General features: G+C 37.6%; 1 pseudogene; it reads left to right on the top strand.

Moving 5' to 3' along the window:
* Positions 1-625: 625 nt before the first annotated feature.
* The window catches only part of LOC102846075, a 148,297-nt pseudogene continuing 124,203 nt past the window's right edge, over positions 626-24,719 (top strand).

Below are 24,719 nucleotides of genomic sequence, written 5' to 3'. Positions count from 1 at the left end.
TCTATCATTTTAAATTTGAGTTATTAGTGTCTTCTCTTTCTTTTCTTTTGTGAAGTCTGTCAATTTTTTCCTCTACCCATTTGAAGACCCTGCTCCTGGTCTTCTTGATGGTTTCAGTTGTTTTTCTTAAATAGCAGTTTTGCTCTTAACAAAAGTCTAACATTAGTACTGTTGTTGTGTACCGTAGAGTTGGAACTGACCTATAGCTGAACATCCAGAGGCAGTTAATCACACAGGAGATGATTGCCCATCCTTCTCCCGTGGAGTGGCTGGTATCCTCAAACTTCATGCCGTCAGGATTACAGCACAGCTTCTTGCCATTAGACCACCAGAGCTCCTTAGCATTATGCGCTTTAAAAAATCTAGCTATATGAGATCCCCTCTTGGATCAGAAAGAGTGATGCCCCTACCTAGATAGGAATGAATGACAGGAACACCCTGGCCTGGACCGGAACAAATGACTCCCATTCCTTCACAGATTGGAAAGACAAATCACCACCACCCACCTCAGAATGACAGACACCCAAACTCACACACATACAAGTACCCCCCATACCTCTCCAGTACCTAGCAAGGGTGAACCCTGCTCCCCACCAAACCAGAGGAGTGCCCCCCCTTTGCCAGAATGAGCTACCCCTGCCTTCAGGACCCCACTCAGGATGACCTACTCACCCTAAATCTGGATGATCTTCCCACCACCAGTCTGAACAACCTGCCCACCTGTCCAGATGACCTGCCTAGGCCATCAACATCAGTGGTGAGTAGACAGACAATGAGTAAACAGAACTGGCCAGAGGCCTGAGTTATCATATTTGATATATGGCGTGGGGAGTGAGGAGGAAGGTATTAGTTGGGTAAGGTAAAGGGATAAAGTAGGATGCTGGTAAGGCAAAGGGGGCATAGGAGGCTGGACAACAATACACAAGTCAAAGGTGAGGGGCAAACAATGAAGCTGTTAGCTTTGTGATGAGAAAGGGTTTTTCATCTGCTCTTTGGGTATAATGCGCTAAAGCTAAGCATCCAAAGTAAGACAGAGTAGGAAGAAGGATTGGCCACCCACTTCCAAAATAACAGGCCATTAAAACCCCCAAGTACCATATGGCACACTTAGATTAGATGAAAAGATATAGCACTGGAGGCTGATACCCTGTATTAGGAAACACAAAGGAGAAGAAACAGTTGCATGAAGACACTAGTAATTGGAACATGAAATGTAAGAAGTATGAATGTAGGAAGATTGGACATTGTTAAAGAAGAATTATAACGTATAAATTTTGACATACTAGGCACTGGCAAAATCCTGCTGAAGATTATCAAAAAACAACTGGAACATACATCGATAGAAACCTACTAGAAATACAAGGTGGATTCGCTAGAGACATAATCACCAATGTCAGGTGGATATTAGCTGAAAGTAGAGTACCAGAAGAATATCTATCTGTGTTTCATTGACTGTGCAAAGACATTTGATTGTGTGTATCACAACAAATTGTGGCTGACCATGAGGAGAATGGAGATCCCAAACATTTGATTATGCTTATGTGAAATCTATACTCAGATTAGGAACCAGTCCTCAATATAGAGCAAGGAAACACAGCATGGCTCAAATTCAGAAAAGGAGTACATCATAGATGAATCCTATCTCCATACCTTTCTCAATCTATACTTGGAACAGATCATCCAGGAAGCTGGTTTTTGTGAGGAGGAATGTGGCATCAGGTTTGGAGGAAGATTCATCAACAACTTATATTATGCTGAGACACAACCTTGCAAGCTGAAACTGGGGAGGATTTGAAGCATTTGGTGTGCAAGATAGGAAGACCGTAGTCTTTAATATGAATTGAAGCTCAACATAAAACAACAACAACAACAACAAAAGCACCATGATAGATGGAGAAGAGATTGAGATTGTTAACAATTTCAACTTGCTCAAGTCCACAGCCACCACTCTTAGCATCAGCAGTCAGAGAATCAAAAGACCAATTGCAATAGAAAAATCTACTGTCAGAGACTTCTCGAGAGTGCTGAAGAGCAACTATGTCTGTGTAGAAAATAACGTGCTCCTGATCCAGTCCTTGGTCTTTTTTATTTCTTGTTTTGCATCAGAGAACTGAACAATGACTAATGCTGACTGAAGAATTGATGCCTTTGAGTTGTTGTGCTGGAGAAGAGTATTGAACATACTATTGACTGTGAAGAGAACAAGTCTGTCCCTTTCAGGGTGAAGCTATACTGCTCTTTTGAGGCAAGGGTTGTGAAGCTCAATTTCACATACTTTGTACACATTGCTTAGGTGAACCAGTTGTAGAAGAACTGCATCATGCTTCAAAGTGTGGAAGCACAGCACAGGAGAGGAAGACCCTGGATAAGATGGTTTTACACAGCTACTGGGGCAATAGTGGCACATGTGTCAGCGACAGTGAAATTCGCTCAGGATAGAGCAAAGTTCAGAGCTACTGTGCATAAGCTCATGATGAGTCCCTGACAACTTGATAGGATATAACAAGAACAACGTATGCACTCAAACTAGCATCAGAACTTAGAAAACTGAGATAGGAATTTTAGGGGCAATTAGTTTTTGCTGGTTAAAAAGAGGATGAGAATGGTGACACAACTAAAACAATGCAATTATTGTCTTTAAATTTCACACATAGAAACTGTTGGATTGGTGTATGTTTTGGTGCTCTTATAGTCTTGTCCTGCCAATCCAAAGGCATGGGGTTCCAAACTAATAGATGGCTAATCTCCTGAGCCATTTACAACTTCAGTTATGAGTTGATTCTAATTTGACAGCAATGAGTGGTAGTTATTTTCGACAACAAAAGCAAATAATTTTAGAAGGGGACAAATGTAATTCACATCTTTGTGCTTAGAACTATCAACTCAACCCAACTAGGGAATTCTGGTGGTGTATTTCCTAGGTTGTTGTGCTGTGAATCCAAAAGTGGCTCTTTTCTGGTGGTTCAAATCCACCAGTAGCTCGGTAAGAAACAAAGAGGCTGTCTCCTCCCACCCAATTTTTTTTTAAATAAAATTTTTACTTTTACTGGTTTACTTACAAAGTTTGTATACATTGTTTTTCACACCAGATCTTTCCCATTTCCTTTTCCTACCCCTCCCTCCACCCATCAAATTGTGCAACCCTATGATTAACTGTCCCCATCCCCACCCTATCCCAGCCTTACCCCTTTGGTCCCCCTGTTTGAATCTTCATATACATTTCACAATAATGGTCTTATACAGCGTTTGTCATTATGGGACTGAGCATAATGCTCTCTAGTCCCTCCCAAGTTAGGTAGTAATTTACAAAATCATAAAACCTGTGTGCTGTGTAGTATTCCATCATGTAAATGTACCATAATTTCTCAATCTATTCAATTGTGGTTGGATGTTTAGACTATTTCCATGTTCCTGTGATGGTGAATAATGCTGCTATGAACATTAGTTCCCAAATTTTCATTTGTGCCTCAGTTCTAATTTTCTTGAGATATATTCCAAGCAGTGGAATAGCTGAGTCATGGAATTTCTATGTTCAGCATTTTTGAGGAAGTACCAAACTGCCTTCCAGAGTGATTGTACCATTTTACAATCCCACCAACAATGTATAAAAGTTCTTCTCTCCCCATATCCTCTCCAATATTTATTATAGCTGTCCTGTTAAACTTTGCTACTGCTACCAGAGTCAAATAGTATGTCATTGTGACATTTCTGAATTTTTTTTTCTTTTGTTGATAATGTTTTATTTTCATTGTGGTTTTAACAAATACTTATAAAGAAGTTAGATTTAAAATTATTCATCGTTGCACATTTTACCCCCTCTCCCTTCCTACCCTCTCCTTCAGTTTACTTCTTTTTTAATATTCATTCATTGTTGTACAATTACCTCCCCTCAACCCCTAGTCCTCTTTGCAATGATGTACCTCTTATTCTGGGATGTTGTACATATATTGCCCATTCATCTACTTATTTTTCTTTTAATTATACTAATGTAGTTAGAAAATTTGAATCCATTGTTTTCCAGAACAGATTCTTCCAATTTCCCTCACCACTCCAAATTGTGCAACTCCATGATTAATGACCACCTCCTCCCGCACATCTTAAGTACTCTAATTCCACCCTTTCCTCCCTTGTATCCTTATACTCATCCTACAATGATGGTTTTGTACAATATTTTTCCTTAGGGACTGAGTTAGTTACTCAGCATAAAGCTCTCCAGTGCCTCCCAAGTTAGGTAATAATTTACAAAAATCACTCCTGCATGTTATGTAGTATTCTTTGTGTGAATGTATCATAAGTTCTCAATTAATTCATTTGTGGTTGGACATCTGGGCTGTTTCCATGTTCTTGTGATGGTAAATGAAGCTGCTATGAACATTAGTGTACAAGTATTTGTGCCTCAGTTCTCATTTTCTCAGGGTATATTCCAAGTAGTAGAATAGCTGGGTCATGTGGAATTTCTATTGGAAATGCTTGCTAGAACAATACAACAAGGTAAGGAAATAAAGATATCTAGATTGGCAAAGAGGTAGTTAAATTGTTGCTATATGCAGATGATATGATAGTGTACACAGGAAGTCCCAAAGTCTCAACAAAAAACTGTTGTAGTTACCAGGTCAATTTAGTAGAGTGGCAGGATATAAGATTAATATAAAAAAATAAATAGGATTCCTCTACAGTAACAAAGAGAATTCAGAGAAGGAATTCAAGAAAGAAATACTGTTTACAGTAGCCAGCCACAGAATGAGATACTTGGGAGTGAAGCTAACTAGAGATACAAAAGTCCTATACAAAGAAAACTACAAAGCATTTCTGCAAGACACAATACAAGATCTAAAGAAATGAAAAAATATACCATGATTATGGATGGGAAGATTCACTATCATGAAAATGACAATCATACCAAAAGCAATCTACATGTTCAACACAATCTGAATCTAGATACCAAATTCAATTTTCAAGGAGATTTAAAGGAAAATTATCAAATTTATTTGGAAAGGCAAGAGACCCCAAATAAGCAAAACACTTCTGAGAAACAAAAATGAAGTGGGAGGCATAGAACTCCCTGACCTCAAAACCTTCTGCACAGCAGTAGTAACTAAAACAGCATGGTACTGGTACAGTGTCAGAAACATAGATCAAGAGAACAAAATTGAGAACCCAGAATTAGACCCATCTATCTATGGCCAACTGATTTTCGACCAGGAAATCAAAGCTATCAAATGGGGAAATTACAACCTCTTCAACAAATGATACTGGTAAAACTGGACTTCCACCTGCAGAAAGCAGAAACAGGATCTACATCTCATACTATACACAAAAATCAACTCAAGGTGGATCAGAGACCTGGGAATAAATCCCAAAACCATAAAGTTCACAAGAGGCAAACTGGGATGAAGCCTAGAAGCACAAGCCCAAGGTATAAAGAGAATGCCAAATAAAGGCAGAAATGCACAATCTGGTAAAAGTGATGAATGAGGTTTTCTAAAGATTCAATCCATATGTGCATTAAAAAATTTTTCCAACAGGATGAAAAGAAAACCGGCAGACTGGAAACAAATATTTGGTAAAACCATCTCAGACAAGAGTCATATAACAAAAATTTGCAGAACACTCCTGGGCCTCCACAAAAAAAAAAGACTGATAACCCAATTATAAAATGGGCAAAAGACATGGAAAGAATTTTCCCAGAGGAAGATATTGGGATAGCCAACGGACACATGAAGAAATGTTCAACATCACCTGCAATAAAACCACAATCAAATCAAAACCACAATGAGGTACCATCTCACTCCAGTAACAGTGGCAAAGTTTAACAGGGCAACAAGTAATTAATGTTTGAGATGATGTGGCAAGAAAGGTCTAGTACCATTTTTTGGTGGGGTTGTAAAATGGTAAAACCGTTCTGGAAGGCAGTTTGACACTTCCTTAAAAAGCAAGCAGAGGAGCAAAGGGGGGGGGGGCAGAAGAGGGGGTGGGCAGGAAAAAGGGTGAAACAATGAATGAATGGAATTCCAAAATCTCTGTAGATGTTCATCGAAAGGAAAAAGAAATAAATTAATTAATTTTAAAAAAAGCTGAACATAGAAATTCCATATGTCCCAAGTATTCTCATTGTGATTTTGATTTCCATCTCTTATTGTTAGTGACTTTGAGCATTTCTTCCGTGCAATTTTTACCATCTATGAATGCTTGATGGGAGGTCAGCTAAATATGGGTGCTCCAAAAGAAGGTAGAAAGGCCTTTACTTCATATCAAACAGGTGATATTATTTTTTTAAAAAATGTCCTTGTCATCTTGCTGACTCAGCCATGATTTGCAAATTTGTAAATGCACTTTTTGCTGAAGTCAATCTATCCTCAATTTTTAATATACATAAGAACTAGTGAAAGTGAGGTTTTATTTTTAATGAAACAGTCATAAGCTTTATTATTTTGTCTAAGGACTCCCAAACTTGCAGTTTACGTGAAAACATTGGCTGCTTGACCTGAGCATGTGTTCTTCAAGTGCTTTATACAACATGACCTAGTCCTGTCTGAGACAATGATAAATTCTGTCTGAGATAAAAGTGACAATAGGTGATTTTAAAAATATATATTTTCCTGTGTTCTCACTTTCTCTTCAGAAGTCTTTCATTCTGTTTCTGAATTGAATTGATTGATTTTGAACTAGTTTAAACTCAAGGTCTAAAGCAAGTAGCTGAGAAAAATAAATGTTAGAAATAGATTTTTAAAATCACTTGTTTTTATCTTCTGATCCACTCCATGGAAAATCCCTTTTTTGATTTATATATTTTATAAGGTACAGTGTCATCAATTACTTCTGGAGAAAAGCCACACAAATGAGCACAAACTGTAGAAATTGTTATTGTTGATGTTGTTAAACTGACTACAACTCCTAGAGATCCTATGAACAACAAATCCGAATCCTTGCATAACCTACACCAGCCTCACAAGATCTGATATACTCAAGCCTGATGTTACCGTCACTGAGTCAATTTGTCTTGTCTTCCTTGTTTGCTCTGACTCTCTAACTTTCCCACCATAATGTGTTTTCTAAGAACTAGTACCTTCTGACAACATTTAATACCATCATAGTCCATATGAAGTTGTGCTGTAAAACCAAAGGTCACACCTCTGGTAGTTTGAAGTCATCAGAGACTCAGAGGGAAAGATAGACAATCTTCTTCTATGTGACTTACTGTCTCGGCAACCTAATGATGATTCAGCAATGAGTCTGTTTCAACTCCGTGATAATGAAAGAAGTGACATATGAAAGTGAATTTGGATAGGAAAGATTGATACCTTGTAATAATCCATCTCTCTTTTTTCAATTTTCTTGCTGTGTGCTCTTGTCTTACATTTAATTAATAAATTGTGTACAAAGTTTTAGGTATAAGTAATAACTAAGTGCATAATGTTTTTGTTGTTGTTTACCATCGTGTTAGAAGTGGCCCTTAGCTGACCCACCATCAAGTTTTCAGAGAAAATAAATTGTACAGGAGCAGATTGTTCATCCTTCTCCCATGAAGCCACTGGTGTATTTGAACTGCATGTCTTTGAGATTGCAGCACAGTTTTTTACCACTAGGACATTAAAGCTTAGTTGATAAATGTTAAGAACATTCTCAAATGATCTAACTATATGTCTGGTATTGGAAATTCCATTTATAATTTTTCTACTTTCCTTTGGTATTTTAATCCTCACACAAATATCTGAATGGAGCTTTGGTAGCCTAGTGGCAAGAAGTTTCACTTTAATCCTGAAAGCACAGTGATCTAAACCACCAGCTACTCCGCAGAGCAATGGACAATCTCCCATTGCAATTAACTACTTCTGAAAACCTACCAGAATGTCAGCTATGGGTAGGTCCTGACTCAACAGAAAACACAACAGCAGAACAATATACAACAACAATATAAATATCTGAGGGTAACATTATGACATATTTTCATTACAATATTCATGTTTCCGAAGACAAACTTGAGACACAGAATGCCTTCAAGGATATTCTGTATAATGAGGAAGACACTCGTTAGACGACAAAATATTATCTCCATGGTAAGAAACTGTACTGTAATCCGAAAGACATGTGGTTCGAATCTACCAGCTACGCAGTATGAGAAGAATGGGCAATCTCCTTTCATGTGCCTCTGAAAACCCACTCAAGGGTCAAATATAAGTTGTCTCTGACTGGAAGGCACACAATAACAAAACAGTATTTCTTTTTCTTTAGAGTTGAGTGACAGTTTTCAGAGCCATTTGATTTAAAAAAAATACTCTTGAAGCAGTAGCAAATTGTTGCTTTGTTGTTATGTGCTGTTGCGTTACCTGTGATTCATTGTAACCCTATGTACAGTAACTCTGAAGCCTGCCCTGTCCTGATTTAGTTTCACTGACTCTAACACACCTAGTCCCATTACAACAAATATTGCATCAATCCATCTCATCTGAGGTCTTTCCCTCCTGCGTTGTCCCTACACACTTCTGAGCATGATGTCCTTCTCTAAGGATTGGTCCCTCCTGCCCATATGCCCAGATTATGTGAGACAGAGCTTCAAAATCCTAGCCTCCAAGGAGAAACTTAGTTTCACACTCTTCAAGACAGACTAATTTGCTTCCTTAGTGCTCCATAGTGTGTTCAAGACTCTTCTTCAGTGCCGTAACTCAAAAGCATCAATTTCTCTTCAGTAATCCTTAGTAATTATCCATCTCTCTAATGTATAACAAATAATTGTGAAAACCATGGACTGGATCAGGTGCACTGTAGTTTCTAGACTGATACTGTTGCTTCTCAGTTCTCTGGAAAAGTCCCTGACAGCAAATTATGCTTATTAAAAACTACTGTGCTGGGAATTTACAACCATCTTTGGATTGTATCTCTCTAGTTTGTATGCAGTGGTGATTTAGGATAAATTCTTTTTTCAAAGTATATTTGTAGCATAAAACATCTTACTCTGAGGGTTATGTGCTTCTTATCTAATTTATTGTTACTCAACATGATAGAAAAATGTCTTTATTTATGCATTTGGAAAAATATACTCTATTTGGGCAAAGGCAAGAGCATAGGGAACTCTGATTTGTAGTCATCTCAATGACACATAACAACATCATACGCTATGTATCTACAGACTATCTTCAGTATGAATTGCATATCAACATAAATAAAAATCCCTACCACTGAACCAATAAATCATAATAGACTGATATATTCATTATAGTATATGTTCATCATATTATGAACAAACTAATAAATGGAGAAAATATTGAAGCAGTCTAGTATTTAATTTACATTCACAATTAAAACTCATGGAAAAAGCAGGTAAATCAAATATTTTTCACTGAACAAATATGTTGCAAACTATCTCCTTAAAACTGTCACTACAAGGATCAACTCAAATGTAGCAATAACTGTAAAGATGGAATAAGATGGACAGTGTTTTGTTTTGTATCAGAATAGACTCTATGGCACCTGAGAACCACTATTATGCATCTGTATTTGTCTTTATTATTATCTCTCCTGGACATCATGGAACTTAATTTTTAGAGTACAAGGATTTTCACTGTTGCTTAGGATGGGTTTTTGTTTTTTTCAACTCATGTATATTGAAACTCAATGAGAGCTTTTGGGTTATTTTAATATTTATTATATTTTTTCATTGTTATATCCTTCCCCTCCCTGAACACACCCAAGAATACACTCCTTGTTCCAAAGTGTTGTCACATATATATAATACCTAATTATATATTTCTTTTGATCAGTTCTTCCCCTCACATGTTCTAATGTAATGTTTATTCCATGTCTACTCTTTTCCCATTCATTCCTCAGCCTACTCAAGTCTGTTCTATTTTATAACATTGGTGTTAAGCTGTGTGTGTCCTTTTGTGACTGAGATATTTCACTCAGTATAATATCTTCAAGGCTACCCCATGTTATGTAATGTTTTACACGTTCATTGTTTTTCAATGTTGTGTAATATTCCATTGTGTGAATGTACTATAGTTTTTCTGTTCTTTGTTTTGTTTTGTTGTTGTTGCTGGAAACCTGGGTTGCTTCCACCTCTTTGCTATCCTGAATAACCCAGCAAAAAACATGAGTGTGCATACTGTTTTGAGTCATGACTCTGGTTTCTTTATGGTATATTCCTGGTAGTGGAATTGCAGGATCAAATGGTATTTCTATTTCCAACTTTTTGATAACCTTTTATAGTGACTGGACCACTTTCCATTCACAACAGTGCAAAAGAAGTTTCAATCTCTTCAAAATATTTGTTGTTTGCTGCCCTGTTGAACTTTTGCTATTGTGGCTGGTGAGAAGTGATATCTCATAGTGGTTTAGATTTGCATCTCTCTGATAACTAGGGATTTTGAACATTTCTTCATGTGTTTGTTTGCCATCTCATTGTCTTGATTGGTGAAGTGTCCATTATTGTCCAGTGTCCATTTTGTGATTGAGTTGTTTACCTTTTTTTGGTTAAGGTGCTGGAGTAGTATATACATTATAGATATAAATCTCTTATCAGATATGTGATTTCTCAATATTTTTTCCCAGTCGGTGGGTTTCCTTTCTACCCTGTTTGAGAATTTTTTTAATGTACATAGGGATTTGATTCCTAGAAGGTCTCATTCATCTATTTTTTTCTTTCCTGGCTGTAGGTTTTCCCATTATGTTTTGAAGACGGTTCACACTGTGAAATAGGCTTATAGAGTTGTTTTTGGATTTTCTCTGATGAATGTTATAGTCTTTGGTATGGTGTGAGTCTTAGGTTTTTAGCACATGGTTTTCCAATTTCTCAAACACAGTTTGTCAAAGATACTGTCATTTCCCCATTTAAGTGGTTTCATCTCATTGTCAAATATCAACTGGCCGTAGGTAGATGAGTTGATTTCTGAGTTTTCAATTCTATTCCTTTGATCTATATATCTGTTGCTATAATAGTACCATGCTGTCTTGACCACCATGGCTGTGTAGTAGGATTTGAGATCAGGGAATGACATGTCTCCTACCCCCCTGTTTCCCTTTTTCAATAGTGTTTTTCTTACTCATGGTCTTTTTCCATTCCCGATAAAATTGGAAATTGTCTGTTCCATCTCTTTGAAGAATGGAATTGGCATCTATATTAGGATTGAATTGAACTAGTAGATTGTCTTTGGTAGAATTGTCATTTTCATGATGTTGAATCTTCCTATCCATATCTTCCATTTCTCCAGGTCTCTTTTTGGTTTCTTATAGTAATGTTTTATAGTTTACTTTGTATGGGTCTTTTGTATCTCTAGTTAGATTTATTCCTAAATATTTAATTTTGGGATTAGCTATTGTAATTGGTGATTTTGTGGGGTTTTTGGTGTGTGTTTGTATTCGCTTTATTTCTATATTCTCTTTGTCACTGCAGAGATATTCAACTGATTTTTGTATTTTGACCTTGTACCCTGACACTTTGCTGTACAGGTCAACTATGTCCAGCAGTTTTCTTGCTGAATCTTTAGTTTTCTACACATATATACTATCTTATCATCTGCATATAGAGATTGTTTAACCTCCTCTTTGCCAATTTGTTACTTCTTATTTCCTTCTCTTGCCTTATTGCTTTCACTACCATTTAATAGTGGGCATCACTTCCTAATTCCTGTTCTCAAGGGGAATGCAAGTATGTATGCAAAACCAAGCGCCAACATCATTCTCAAGGGGGAGGGATTAAAAGCATTCAATGAATGCTTTTGATCCCACTGACTTCCTTTGCTTGAGAGGGATTTTTATATAAACATATTCTTACACTCATCCAGCACCGTTACTATCACTCTTTAGAGATAAAATATTTTACTCTTAATAAAATCCACTAGAAGACATTTAGGGTATTGAATCATGCAAATTGTACCAGATCTATTTTTTTTGTTAGTCCATTTTGTTAGTCCTAATAGTTTTTATAGCTAGCCCTAATACAAGTTGCCAACAATATTTTAAAAACTATTACCTATCATAGGGTTCTATGATGCCTAGACAATAGGCATTTGTGCATCTATACCAAAAATCACACCTCCCTGATGGTCTAATCCACAAGCAGCTCTCCTCTTGTATAATTTACAGTTTTGGGAACCTACTAGATGTTTAGCTATAAGTTAGTTCAGACACAAGGGGGCAATAAGAATAGAGGAGAAGAAGAGAGAAACAGAACATGTTACTTACAGCAAATTCCAGTATTATGCACTTTTTATGTTTACATGGACTCTTTTCCTATCAACATCTACTTTCTGATATTTCATTTCTTTCTTTTTCTCCATAGAAAAATTGTAATTATCTACTTAAAAATATATCATGGATTTATTTTTATGTTGCCTGATTCTGAACTATAATTTAGGTTCTAAGTGGATAGACACTTTATTTTACTCACTACTTTGTCGCCTGTATCTAGAAACATGCCTAGACCATTGTAGGCTTTCCACAGTTTGCTAAGTGACTGGATAAACAAAAAAAGGGGATCCACAATGAGATGAATTTATACAGTGACTGTAGAAGTGGGCTTTAGTGTGTCAAAGATTATGAGGATGGCTCAGGATAAGACAAGTTTCCAGTCTGTGTTTTATAAGGTTGCTATGAGTCCCACTTGACTCAACAACATTTAATAACAGTGTAGTCTATAAGGAAGTTGCACTGCTAATTCAAAGGCTGTTCCTTTCCAGGGTTTTAATTCACCAGATAGTCTGCCTGTAGTCTCCTTCTGTTGAAATTTATAGCCATGGAAACCAAGAAGAAGGTTGCTATGGGCTAGGACTAACTGGGCAGCAATAAGTTAGTAATTGAATGGGTGGTCAAATCTACCTAGAGACACCTTAAAAGACTGACCTTTCAGTACTTATGAAAGTTCAAAACCTTGAAAATCCTAAGAAGCAATTTTATTCTACAACATGAGATTACCATGAGTTGGAATCAACTAGTCTATAGCGAGATAAAAAAAAGAAGTAGTTTCATGTATTATCTAGTTGTTATAACTTGAATTGTCTTCCCCAAAATAAGGTTATGAATGAATTTTGGAATAAATATTACCTTTTTTGTGATATCGTTGTTGCTGTTGTTCTTATGTGATGTCGAGTTGCCTGCAACTCACAGTGACACTAAAGCAGCTCTGAAACCTGCTCTGTCCTGAGCCATTCTCATCAACTCCAGCACACCAACCCTCATTGCCCCAATTACTGTAAAAATCCACTTCATTTGGGGTTTTCCTCTACTGCACTGTCCTTTCACCCTCTGGAACAATTTTTCCTATTCCAAGGACAGGTATCTCAGCCATGTGACCAAAGTATGTGAGACAATCCTTCAAAATCCTAGCCTCCAAGGAGAAATTAGGTTTCACCCTCTCCAAGACAGACCTGTGTCTTTTCTTGGCAGTCCATGGTATGTTCAAGACTCTTCTCCAGCACCACAGTTCAAAGATATCCATTCGTTTTCTGTCATCCTTAATCATAGTACGGCTCTCTAATTCATAGCAGATAATGGCAAAGACCATGGCCTGGATTAGACGCATTTTAGTCTCTAGACTGATATCGTTGCTTTTTAGTACTCTGGAGAGGTCTCTGACAACACATTTTCCCAATGCAATTCATCTTTTGATTTCCTGACTGCTTGTGTTAAGTGTGTTGATTGTGGAACCAAGCAAGTTGTAATTGTTAACAACCTCAATCTTTTCGCCATCTATCATGGTGTTGCCATTTGGCCCAGTGGTAAGAATCTTTATCTTCTTGAAGTAGAGCTTCAATCCATATTGAAGACTATAGTCCTTGACCTTCTGCAGCAATTATTTCAGGTCTTCTTCAGTTTCAGCAAGCAAGGTTGTGTCATATGCAGAATGTAGGTTATTAATGAGTCTTTGTCCAATCTAGTGCCACATTCCTCCTCATAAATCTCTGCTTCAGGAATGATTTATTCTGCCTATTGTTTGACAATATGTGAAGACAAGATGCACCCCTGAAACTCTCCTTTCCTGATTTTGAACTAAGCAATGTTTTTCTGCTCTGTTCTGAAGATTGCTTCCTGGTCTAAGTATAGGTTTCGCATAAGCACAATCAAATGTTCCGGGATTCCCATTTTCATCAAGGTTAGCCACAATTTGTTGTGAACGACACAGTTAAATGCCTTTGCATAGTCAATATATCTGATACTGGCAATATTTTATTTTTTTATATTAGTAAGACCATATCCGCTTTGAGTATATTGTAAACCATGGCTCCAGAAACTCTTTAAACTTAATATTGATAGTCGTACAGGGGCTTTAGGCTTTTTGTTAATAGTGCACTGCTGTAAGTCATGCACGACACGAAGGCTATAAACAAGAAATAGATCTATCTATCTATCATCTCCTAGTGTCAAGAATCTGCATTACAATCCTTCTAAAGGCACTTGGTTCAAGGCCACTGGGTGCTCTGTGGAAGGTTGGGCATTCTTCTCCCAAGCAATTAACTCTACAGCACACAGCAACTACACACACACACACACACACACACGTGTATATAAAGGATTAAATAAAACAAAACAAATTATGAACAGAAGAAAAAAGTGAAAATGAAAAATTGATGCTCTGTAAGAAATATCAAGAGAAAACTGAACAAGTATTTCCATCAGAGCAGTCAGAGACTCACTCTAGAACCAATTTTGTTTTTTAATAATTTCCTAAACAATGGGGATGGGGAAGTTAATTTCAATCCTTTAACTCAATTTGCTGTAATATTTTTGATTTAGTATCACAAAGAACTAGGACATCAGCGTTTCAGCATGCTATATAGGAACACAAATAGAACTGTGATATAGGGCATCAAGTCTGCTAAGATTCCTATGGGGTTCAGAACTAGTGATATAAATATGCAGTCAGTGAAGACAAAGAATTCCTATTGGCATTCCTACTGGCAGTTATGAAACTTTCTTGCATTGTAGAACTACAATCCTTTTTCTGATATGCATAATTCCTTCTGCTAAGATTAGTAGCAGACCACTTATAAGAATTGCAGAGTTAACAGTGTCCCAAATGTTTGATTAATTTTTTATAACTCCCTGATTTCCAACATTAACAGTCCCTCCTTTGTTCAGTTCCTCATTCCTCTATTCCTTTGGGTTCAGTGGTTCATTGGAAGGTCTTACAGTGACTTAAACTGTTCAGAAGAATGAGTCATGTGACTGTAAGTATGCAGGCAGGTTTTGCAGAGACTGGTGAGCTTCGTAGACTATCAGTTTCAGTGTAGCTGGAAAGGTAGGTGTCCAGAAAAGAGAACTAACTCTAAGGTCTTATGACCTAATAAAAAACCTCTAGTAGGATAGGATATGTATCCTATCATAACACCTTCTTCTTTTAATTAATTTCAATGAAAATTGACAGAGACTTAGGTTTCCATTCATTCATTGTTGCGCTTTTCTTCCTGCCCACACCCTCCTCCCCAGTTTGTTCTTCCTTTTGAAAAGTAAAAGAAAAATTCTTTCATTGTTATGCAATACTTCCCCACAAGTCCACTCCACTATGCTGGCTTCATTTTGGACTCCTGTCATGACAAATTACCTAATCATATATCCCTTTTAAACAGGATTTCCCCATATGGTTCCCATGTTGTGAACCTTTTTAGAAACAGACCTACAGATCTTTCTCCTGTAAAGTTAGCAGCTAGTAGATTTGAACTACCAACATTTTGGTTAGCTGTTGAGTAGTTAATGTGTACGTCATTAAGACTTCTTGATTTGAAAATAACCCAATGGATATCTTCACCATAAAATCTAACTATAAACAAGTTTAAATGGAATTGCTGGGTCAAATGGTATTTCTATTTGCAACTTTTTGAGAACTCACTCTACAGCCTTCCATAGCAGTTACACCATTTTACACTCCCACCAGCAGTGAATAAGGGTTCTGATTTCTCCACAACTTCATCAGCATTTGATGTTTACTATTCTGTTAAAATTTGCTATTCTTACTGGGTTGAAATAATATCTCATAGTTTCTTTGATATGCATATCTCTTAGAGCTAGGGATTTTGAACATTTCTTTATGTATTTGTTTGCCATCTGAATGTCTTTTTTGGTGAAGTGTCTGTTCATACCCTGTAGCCATTTTTCAATTTGATTATTTACTTTTATCTTGTTGTGAAATTATCTTTAATGGAATAAGTACACAAACAGTTAATCATTATCTAAGGAAGATATTTTGAATTATAAACATTTGACAGAACAAAGATAGTAAGTAATGGATTTCATTTAAACTAGTTTATAGCTAGATTTTATGGTGAAGATATCCATTGGTTTATTGTCAAATCAAGAAGTCCTAATGAGGCACAGATTAACTACTCAACAGCTAACCAAAATGTTGGTAGTTCAAATCTGCTAACTTTATAGGAGAAAGATCTGTCAGTCTTTTTCTAAAAATGTTCACAATGCTTTCTATAAAGATGGTGCTGAAAGCCAAGAAGGAAGCCCCTGCCCCTCCCAAAAATGAAGGCAAAGCAAAGGCATTAAAAGCCAAGAAGGCAGTCTTGAAGGGCATCCACAGCCACAAAAAAAAAGAAGATCTGTACATCATCCATTTCTGGTGGCCTAAGACACTGAGACTCCGAGGGCAGCCCAAATACCCCCAGAAGAGCTCCCCGAGGAGAAACAAGCTTGACCACTATGCCATCATCAAATTTCCCCTGACCACTGAGTCAGCTATGAAGAAGATAGAAGATAACAACACACTTGTGTTCATTGTGGATGTCAAGGCCAATAAGCACCAAATTAAACAAGCTGTAAAGAAGCTCTATGACATTGATGTGGCTAAGGTCAACACTTTGATTAGGCCTGATGGAGAGAAGAAGGCCTATGTTCGACTTGCTCCTGATTATAATGCTTTGGATGTTGCCAACAAAATTGGGATCATCTAAACTGAGTCCAGCGGGCTAATTCTAAATATAAATTTTTCTCACAATAAAAAAAAATGTTCACAGCATTGGGAACCATATGGGGAAATCCTATTGTAACTTTTTAGGAACCTTAATGGTTGGAATTGTTACGCCCGGTGGTATTGCCCCAAAATGAATTCTGCCAATGTCTGTAATAAACAAGGAACACGTTTTATTCCCCACATATAGAGGTTCTCTCCCGTTGCATATGGACCACTCACACAGGAGCAAGAGAGGGAGGCTCTGCCCAACTCTGGCTTATTAAGGCTGTTCTGAGATCATCTGCTCAGGGCAGGGTAATTGGGAACATGGTTGGTGGTTGGGGTACTCAGTCATGTGGGTCAGCTTCTGATTGGAGGGCTTATTCTGCCCACCCCTCCCCACCCCATGCTTTGTGAGCTGCTTTTAATTGTTTACTTCCAACCTGATAAGATGGAGGGTCCCGGAGACTTTCTGGCACCTCTGGATTTACCCTGCTTCTAAAACTAAGAATTTTTATGGCCCTGTGTCTGCTTCTGGAGTTAATGATTCCTGTTCAAGGTTGAATTATGATTAGGCTTTTGGGGTTGGAGGAGGTCTTCCCCGGACACCTGAAACGGGGATCCATGCTGTTCCCTCAGAATCAACTCAAGGACAATACATTTCATTTGGTTTTTGTATTGTCAAATCCTTTTACATGTTTATTTACATGATTATTTGTTGACATCTAAACAAAATGGGATTTTATTATAAACAATATTTCACAAGGCCACAGGGTCTGGTTTGGAGGCAAGCTTCATTAAAAATATAAAGCCACATAGAAAGCTTTTAATCATATAATGAAAACTATGCATATATAAATTCAGAACACATCTGTACTATAGGGATATGTCAACCACAATTGTGGCAGCACTGACTGAAATGCTTTACAACACTCTTAGAAAATCTCACCGTCCTGCTCTCTGTAGTGCTCCTTAGTGTTCAACAAGAAAAGAGGGACCACAGCAGCCAGAGGGGAAGGGATGTTTTAAGGAAACTAGACATTGTATGCATGCAGGATGTTATCTGCATAATTCGGTAGGATGCAGCAAGTGTTTTAAAGAGCTCATTTTGATTATCACCATCAGATTTTGTTTTTCAAAGAAAAGACACCAGCCAGGGACTTAAAACAAAAGATGTTTTTGTTTAAAGTTGGTTACAAATTATAGAAATGTGCTTGCAAAATTGTTTTAGAAAACATGAAGGGACTACCCCAACATGTATACTAATCAGAATGGAGTGAGTAAGATCGTGAGCTTGTATGAGCATCTAGAAAGCTCTCACCTCATTTCCATCTCACTCATTTTCTGCCAAAAGAGAACCACCAAGGGATAAGAGAAAGTGAAGTGCTAAACGCAATGCTGAAAGAAAGGAACAGAATTTTAAATTAAAGGTTGCCTCAGATGATCTTCTTAAAACAGTAGGTGATTTTTAATATGTGAAAACTTGGCTCTATTATTACAGTAACAAAACATTTAGTGAGGTTAATCCAAATGAACAGGAAGATATAAATTCTATTATTTGTAATTCAACGAAGCAGCAACAGCTAACAGAGAGCACTGAAGTAAGTAGTGAAGGCCTGAATTCTAACATGTGGCTTTTCCTGCTAACCATTTCCTACACTTGTGCTTTAGTGTTTGGGTTTTGTGGGTTTTTTTGTTTGTTTGTTTGTTTTTTAAGTTGTTGTTATGTACCATAGAGTCATAACTGAGCCTGCAGTTGGTTTTCAGAGGCAGTTAATTGCACAGGAGGAGACTGCCCATCCTTCTCGCTCAGAGCAGCTGGTGGCCTCGTGCCTTTGGTATTGCAGTGCATTTTCTTCTGTCATTCTGGCAGCCTGGTGGCAAGTAGAGCAGTTAAAATTTTTCTTGGCACCAGGAGCCAGAAAATTAAAAGACATATTCTCCAAAGTACTTAAGAGCAAAGGTGACACTCTGGAGACTGAGGTGCACCTTATACAGGTCATGGTCTTTGCAATCATTTGCTATGCATCAGAGAGCTGGACAATGACTAGGGAGATAGAAGGAGAATTGATGCCTTTGAGCTGTGGTGCTGGAGAAGAGTATTGAAAATACCAGGGACTCCTAAGAAAACAAACATGCTCATACTAGACAAGGTTAAACCAGGCTACTCCTTGGAAACAAAGATTCTGAAGCTTCGTCTGACATACTTTGGACATGTTGCAAGAAGAGACCAGTTCTTGGAGAGGGGCGTCATGCTTGGGGGCGGGTGTAGGGACAGCGCAGGAGAGGAATCAATCCACCTCTATGTGGTAGATTAATTCAGTGACTGAAGTAATGGGAGTGGGTGTGTCGGAGATAGAGAGACTGGCACAAGACAAAGCAGGTTTAGGGTTGTTGTACATAGAGTCGCTATGAGTCACAGGCAACTCTACAGCACATAACAACAGCAACAACAACATCTAACACTATACTAAAAGGATAAAGTTTGCAGCATTGTTACATCAACTTTCCTTGATCTTGCAAAATAGGCAGCGTGTGGTTATGCATGTGGTAGAATGCTCATTTGGAATCTACCCATACATAGCTGACTCTCCAGCAGGTTTTCTTAAGCAATAAATTATGTGGGAGGAGATTCACTTATCTTTCTCCTGTAGAGTACCTGATGAAGTCAAACTATGTCTCTTTGCATTGGCAGTGTAATTCCTTACCAATAACCATCCGAGTTCCCTACAGAGGCATGTTGTTGTGTCTCATTGAGTTGGAACCTACCCATAGCTGACCCTCCGGTGAGTTTTCAGAGTCAGTAATCCCACAGTTTGGAAGCAGAATTGACATCTACTTCCTAAATAACATGCCTGAAGAAACTCTATGAACTTTGATAAATGTCGATAGTTGTAGAGGGGCTTCAGGACTTTTGTTCATAGGGTCGCTATGAGCCATACTAGACTTGAAGACAATCAACAATAACAACAACAATCCCACAGGAGATAACCAATGTAAATTATTTTTTATATCTGGTGCAAGAGAATAACAAAAAAAATCTAATAATTATTCCATCTTTGATCTTTCAACTGAGTACAATTTAAGAATAAAATAAAGGTCTGAGCAAGAGAAGAGGACTCCACAATTGACCACACAGACTCAGAGAGGGAGGAGTTATGGACACAGAACCCGAGGACTACATTCCCCCTGGAAGTTAGTTCCCAGCTCTCTGCAAAGGCTCTATTGACTAAGGTGGAAGTGATCCCTCCCACTAAGCCTCAGCAAAAGATATAGGGACTCTGCTAGAAGATACACCATCAGGCCAACATTGTGCAGCAACCATCTGGTCTTTGGAAAGGAAGGGTCCTGGGCAAGACTTCTAAGAAGTACCCAGTGGCCCATGAGACTTTGACAGCTCAGGGAGAAAACATAGTCATTCATCCATCATTCTAAATAGGGAGACACCAAAGACATTCCCCTCAGAACAAGAGCCATTTTAGACTTCCCAGTATCACCACTCCTATTCAACATTGTACTAGAAGTCCTACCTATGTCAATAAGACAAGAGGAGGAAATAAGAAGCATTCAAATTGGTAAAGAGATGGTGAAACCATCACTATATGCAGAGGATATGACAGTGTACAGAGAAAACCCCAAGGACTCAACAAAAACAAAACAAAACATATTAGATCGAGTACATAAATTTAGTAGAGTGGCAGGATATAAGATCAAATATAGAAATCAGCTTAATTTCTCTGCGGAAACAACAACAACAAAAAAGCATGAAAAAGAAACCTAGAAAAACAATACCATTTACAATAGCCAGCCACTAGAGGGAATACTTAGGAATAAATTAAACTAGAGACACAAAAGATATTTATAAAGAAAACAACAAAGCACTACTACAAGAAACAATAAAAGATCTAAAAAAATGAAAAATATTTCCTGTTTATGGATATGAAGTTTGAACATTATGAAAATGACAATACTACCAAAAACAATCTACAAGTTCAGTGCAATCCCAATACAGAAGTCAATATTCATTCTATAAGGATAGAAAAGGCAATTTCCGGTTTTATGTTAAAAGGAAAGGAATTCGGAATAAACCAAGCTCTTACAAAAAGCAAAAATGAAGTAGGAAAAATCTCACTTCCTGATCTACACCTACCACATAGCCATAGTAATTAAATCAGCATGGTCCTGATACAGCAATGGGCATATACATCAAGGAATAAAATGGAGAATCTAGGTATCAATCCATCAATCTATGGTTAATTGATATTTGATAAGTTTAAAAATAACCAAAGACATCAAACCCGACTAAATGGTGAAACAACAGGTTTTTTTAAAAAGGTGCAGGCAAAACTGGACATCTACCTGCAGACAACTAAAACAGGATCCACACCTCATACCATACACAAAAATCAACTCAAGGTAGATCAGAGACCTAAGCATAAACACCAAAACAAAAAAGATCATGATAGGCAAAATGAACAAATTTGGAAGCTCTGGTCTGTAGCATAAACAGGCTTACAAAAAGCAAATATATTCAATGTGAAGAAGATAAAATTGACAAATGGGACCTTCTTAAAATCAAATTCCTGTGTGTGCACAGTCTGATTTGTGTGGAGAGATGAAGAAAATTGGAAGAATCTGTTCTGGTAAACAATGTATTTATATACATAAACTAATTGTTGTTAAAACTAGTTGTTGTTGTTAGGTGCCATTGAGTCTACTGTGACTCATAGCAATCCAGTGAACAATAGATCTGAAACCAGTCCTGTCCTGTGTCATCCTCATACTTGCTGACACACAAGAGTCCATTGCAGCATTCACCTTGTGAATCCACCCGGTTGAAGGTATTCCTCTCCTTCGCCGACCATCTACCCTTCCTAAAATCATGTCCCTCTCCAAGGAATTGCACCTCCTAGCAATGTTCAAAGTATGTGAGGTGAAGCCTCATCATTCTTGCTTCCAAAGAGCACTCTGGCTGCACTCTCTCTGATACACATCTATTAATTTTCTTGGCCATCCATGGAATGTTCAGTGCTCTTCTCCAACACCACAGCTCAAAGACATCAATTCTTTTTCTGTCATCCTTATTCATTGTCCAGGTGTCAGATGCATAACTAGTAATTGGTAATAAATTTGTATAATAAAAAGACTTCTTTCTAAAAAAAAACCAAGCATAACAATATTTTTTTTAAAAAAAAAAGAAACTACCATAAAACTTCTCCAAAAAATCCTTGATCCAGCAGGGTGAAAGAAAATCCACTGATTTGGAAAAATACACTTGGCAAAAATACTTCAGAAAATGGTCTCATAACTCAAGTTTACAGAATACTACAGGGCCTTCACAAGAAAAAAGACTGATAACCCAATTACAAAAAGGGCAAAACATAAGAGGAGACTCTTCACAGTGGAGCATATTAGGATGATCAACAGACACAAGCAGAAATGCTCAAAATAACTAGTAATTAGAGAATTACTAATCAAAATAATAAGTTATCATTTCATCCTACCAACAGTATCAAAGTTTAACAGCACAGTAAACACTAAATGTTGGAGAGGATGTGTGGAGATTCAACTCTAATGTACTGCTGGTGGGATTGTAAAATGTACAACTGCTGTGGAAGGCTGTGAAAGGAGCAGATGCAACGTGAGAGCAGTTTAAAATGAAGAAGGGAGTGTGCCAGGGTTGTATTCGCTCTCTGTACCTATTGAATCTGTATGCTGAACACAATTAGGTCCTCTGGGATTTCCATTCTTCTCAAAATTAGCCACAAATTTGTTGTGATTCATATAGTCAAATGCCTTTGTGTAGAAATAAAACAGATCAACAATCTTTTGGTACTCTTTGCTTTCAGCCAAGAGCCATCTGACTTTGACTACGATGTCTCTAGGGTCATGACCTCTCCTAAGTCTGCCTTGCACTTGTGGAAGTTTTCTGTCAATGTATTTATTGTTCCAGTTGGTTTTTGAAAATCTTTAGCAGGATTTTTCTTGAGAGTGACAAAAGTGATAATTGTTCAAAATTTCTGAGCTCTGTCAGATCACGTCTTTTTGGAATGGGAATAAATATGAATCGATTCCAATAAGCTGGTTAGGTAGTTTTCCTTCATAACCTTGGCTTAGCTTTGGCAATGGTGATGAAAGAGGAAGTTCACACTTTTCTAAAGTAATAGGTAAAAAACAAGGACCCCAGGAATTAAGGGAATAGCAACTCATATTTCAACAAACCGATGCATTCCTGGATGTGCTCACCAAGCTATGTGAAGAAATCTGGATGACATTACCTGGACAACAGACTGGAGGAGATCCTGCTAAGATGATGTTGTTGTTGTTGTTCGTTGCCATCGAGTTTGACTCATAGTGACTCTATGACTTTCCATAGCTATTTTTGTTTCTCCAAGTTCATAGAGTTTTCAGCGGCATGTGGTTTAGGAAGTGGATCTCCTGCTTCCCAACCTGTTTTACAACTAGGAGCTCCACCAAACACTGTCTACAATGGGAAACCATTCTGGTATTTGCTATCCCCATGGCACAAGTTTCAGCAGCATAGTAAACTCAGGATACCTCATATAGCACATTGACAAAGAGTGATGTGCAAAGTGGAAGAAGATTCCTCAAGATATGACAGCCCTAGTCTCATTAACAGTGGGTAAGTGTTGTCAAGTCGAATATGACTCAGAGCAAGCTTTGCACGAAAGACCTGAGCTCTGTTCTCTGATTAACATCTTTTCTGTACATTTATAAAAGATTTTATTGAGTTTCCAGAGGCACTTAGTTTAGGAAGTGGATGCCACTCCTGCTTCCCAACATGAGTCAATCTGGAAGCTCATCCAACTGTTATATAGAGTGGGTAACCATTGTGGTATTGGACACTACTATGGGTTAGTGGTCAGCATCACAGCAACTCCAAGTTGTTCAGTACAGCAAATAGACAAATGATTGTTCTGTCTTTTAAAGGATATTCTACTAAATTTAATAAAAAAATTAAACCATTGAGATGACCACCCAATTAAAACAAGCTTGGGAGCAGGAGTGGCATCCACTTCCAAAATAGCTTGCCTCCAGAAACTCTATGAACTTGGTGAAACGATGAAAGTTATATTAGTGTTCAAGTTTTTCATTCATAGAGTCACTATGAGTTGTCCACAACTTGATGACACTTAACAGCAAGTCAAAAGATGTAATTAAGGGTTATTTTGAACCGTGCAGTGTTTCCTGGCTCTGTTTTCTAGTTTGAATAGATATTGTGGTGATTTTGGAAGAGCTTTAGAGAAATTTATCTAAATTTTAATCAGTTCAACTGACAAAACTCAATCCACATCTGTGGACTATAGCCTTCAATATGGATTAAAGCTCAATATCAAGAAAGCAAAGATTCTCTCCACTGGGCTGTTTGGCAGCCTTGTAATGGATGGTGAAGAGACTGATATTGTAAACAGCTTTAATTTGCTTGGTTCCACAATCAACGCTCTTGGCACCAGCAGCCAGGAAATTAAGAGATGTATTGTGTTAGGGAAGTCTGCTGTCAGAGACAAGAAAAGTAAGGATGTCAGTCTGGAGACTAAGGTGGGCCTGATACAGGTTATTGTCTTTGCAATTACTCGCTATACATCAGAAAGCTGGACAATGACTAGAGGTGATAGAAGGAGAATTGATGCCTTTGAACTCTGGTGTTGGAGAAGAGTGTTGAATATACCATGGACTGCTAAGAGAAGAAATAGGTTGGTCCTGGAGAGTAGTAAACCAGGTTGCTTCTTGGAGACAAAGATTCTGAAGCTTCATAGGACATACTTTGGATATGTTGCAAGGAGCGACCAGTTCTTGGAGAAGGATGTCATGC

This window comes from Elephantulus edwardii, unplaced genomic scaffold, assembly GCF_000299155.1.
Source record: "Elephantulus edwardii isolate Elephantulus edwardi_28Jun2011 unplaced genomic scaffold, EleEdw1.0 scaffold00034, whole genome shotgun sequence".
In the NCBI taxonomy this organism is placed as follows: domain Eukaryota; kingdom Metazoa; phylum Chordata; class Mammalia; order Macroscelidea; family Macroscelididae; genus Elephantulus; species Elephantulus edwardii.
The sequence above is the reverse complement of the archived record's forward strand: the minus strand, read 5'-3'. Positions and strand labels throughout refer to the sequence as shown.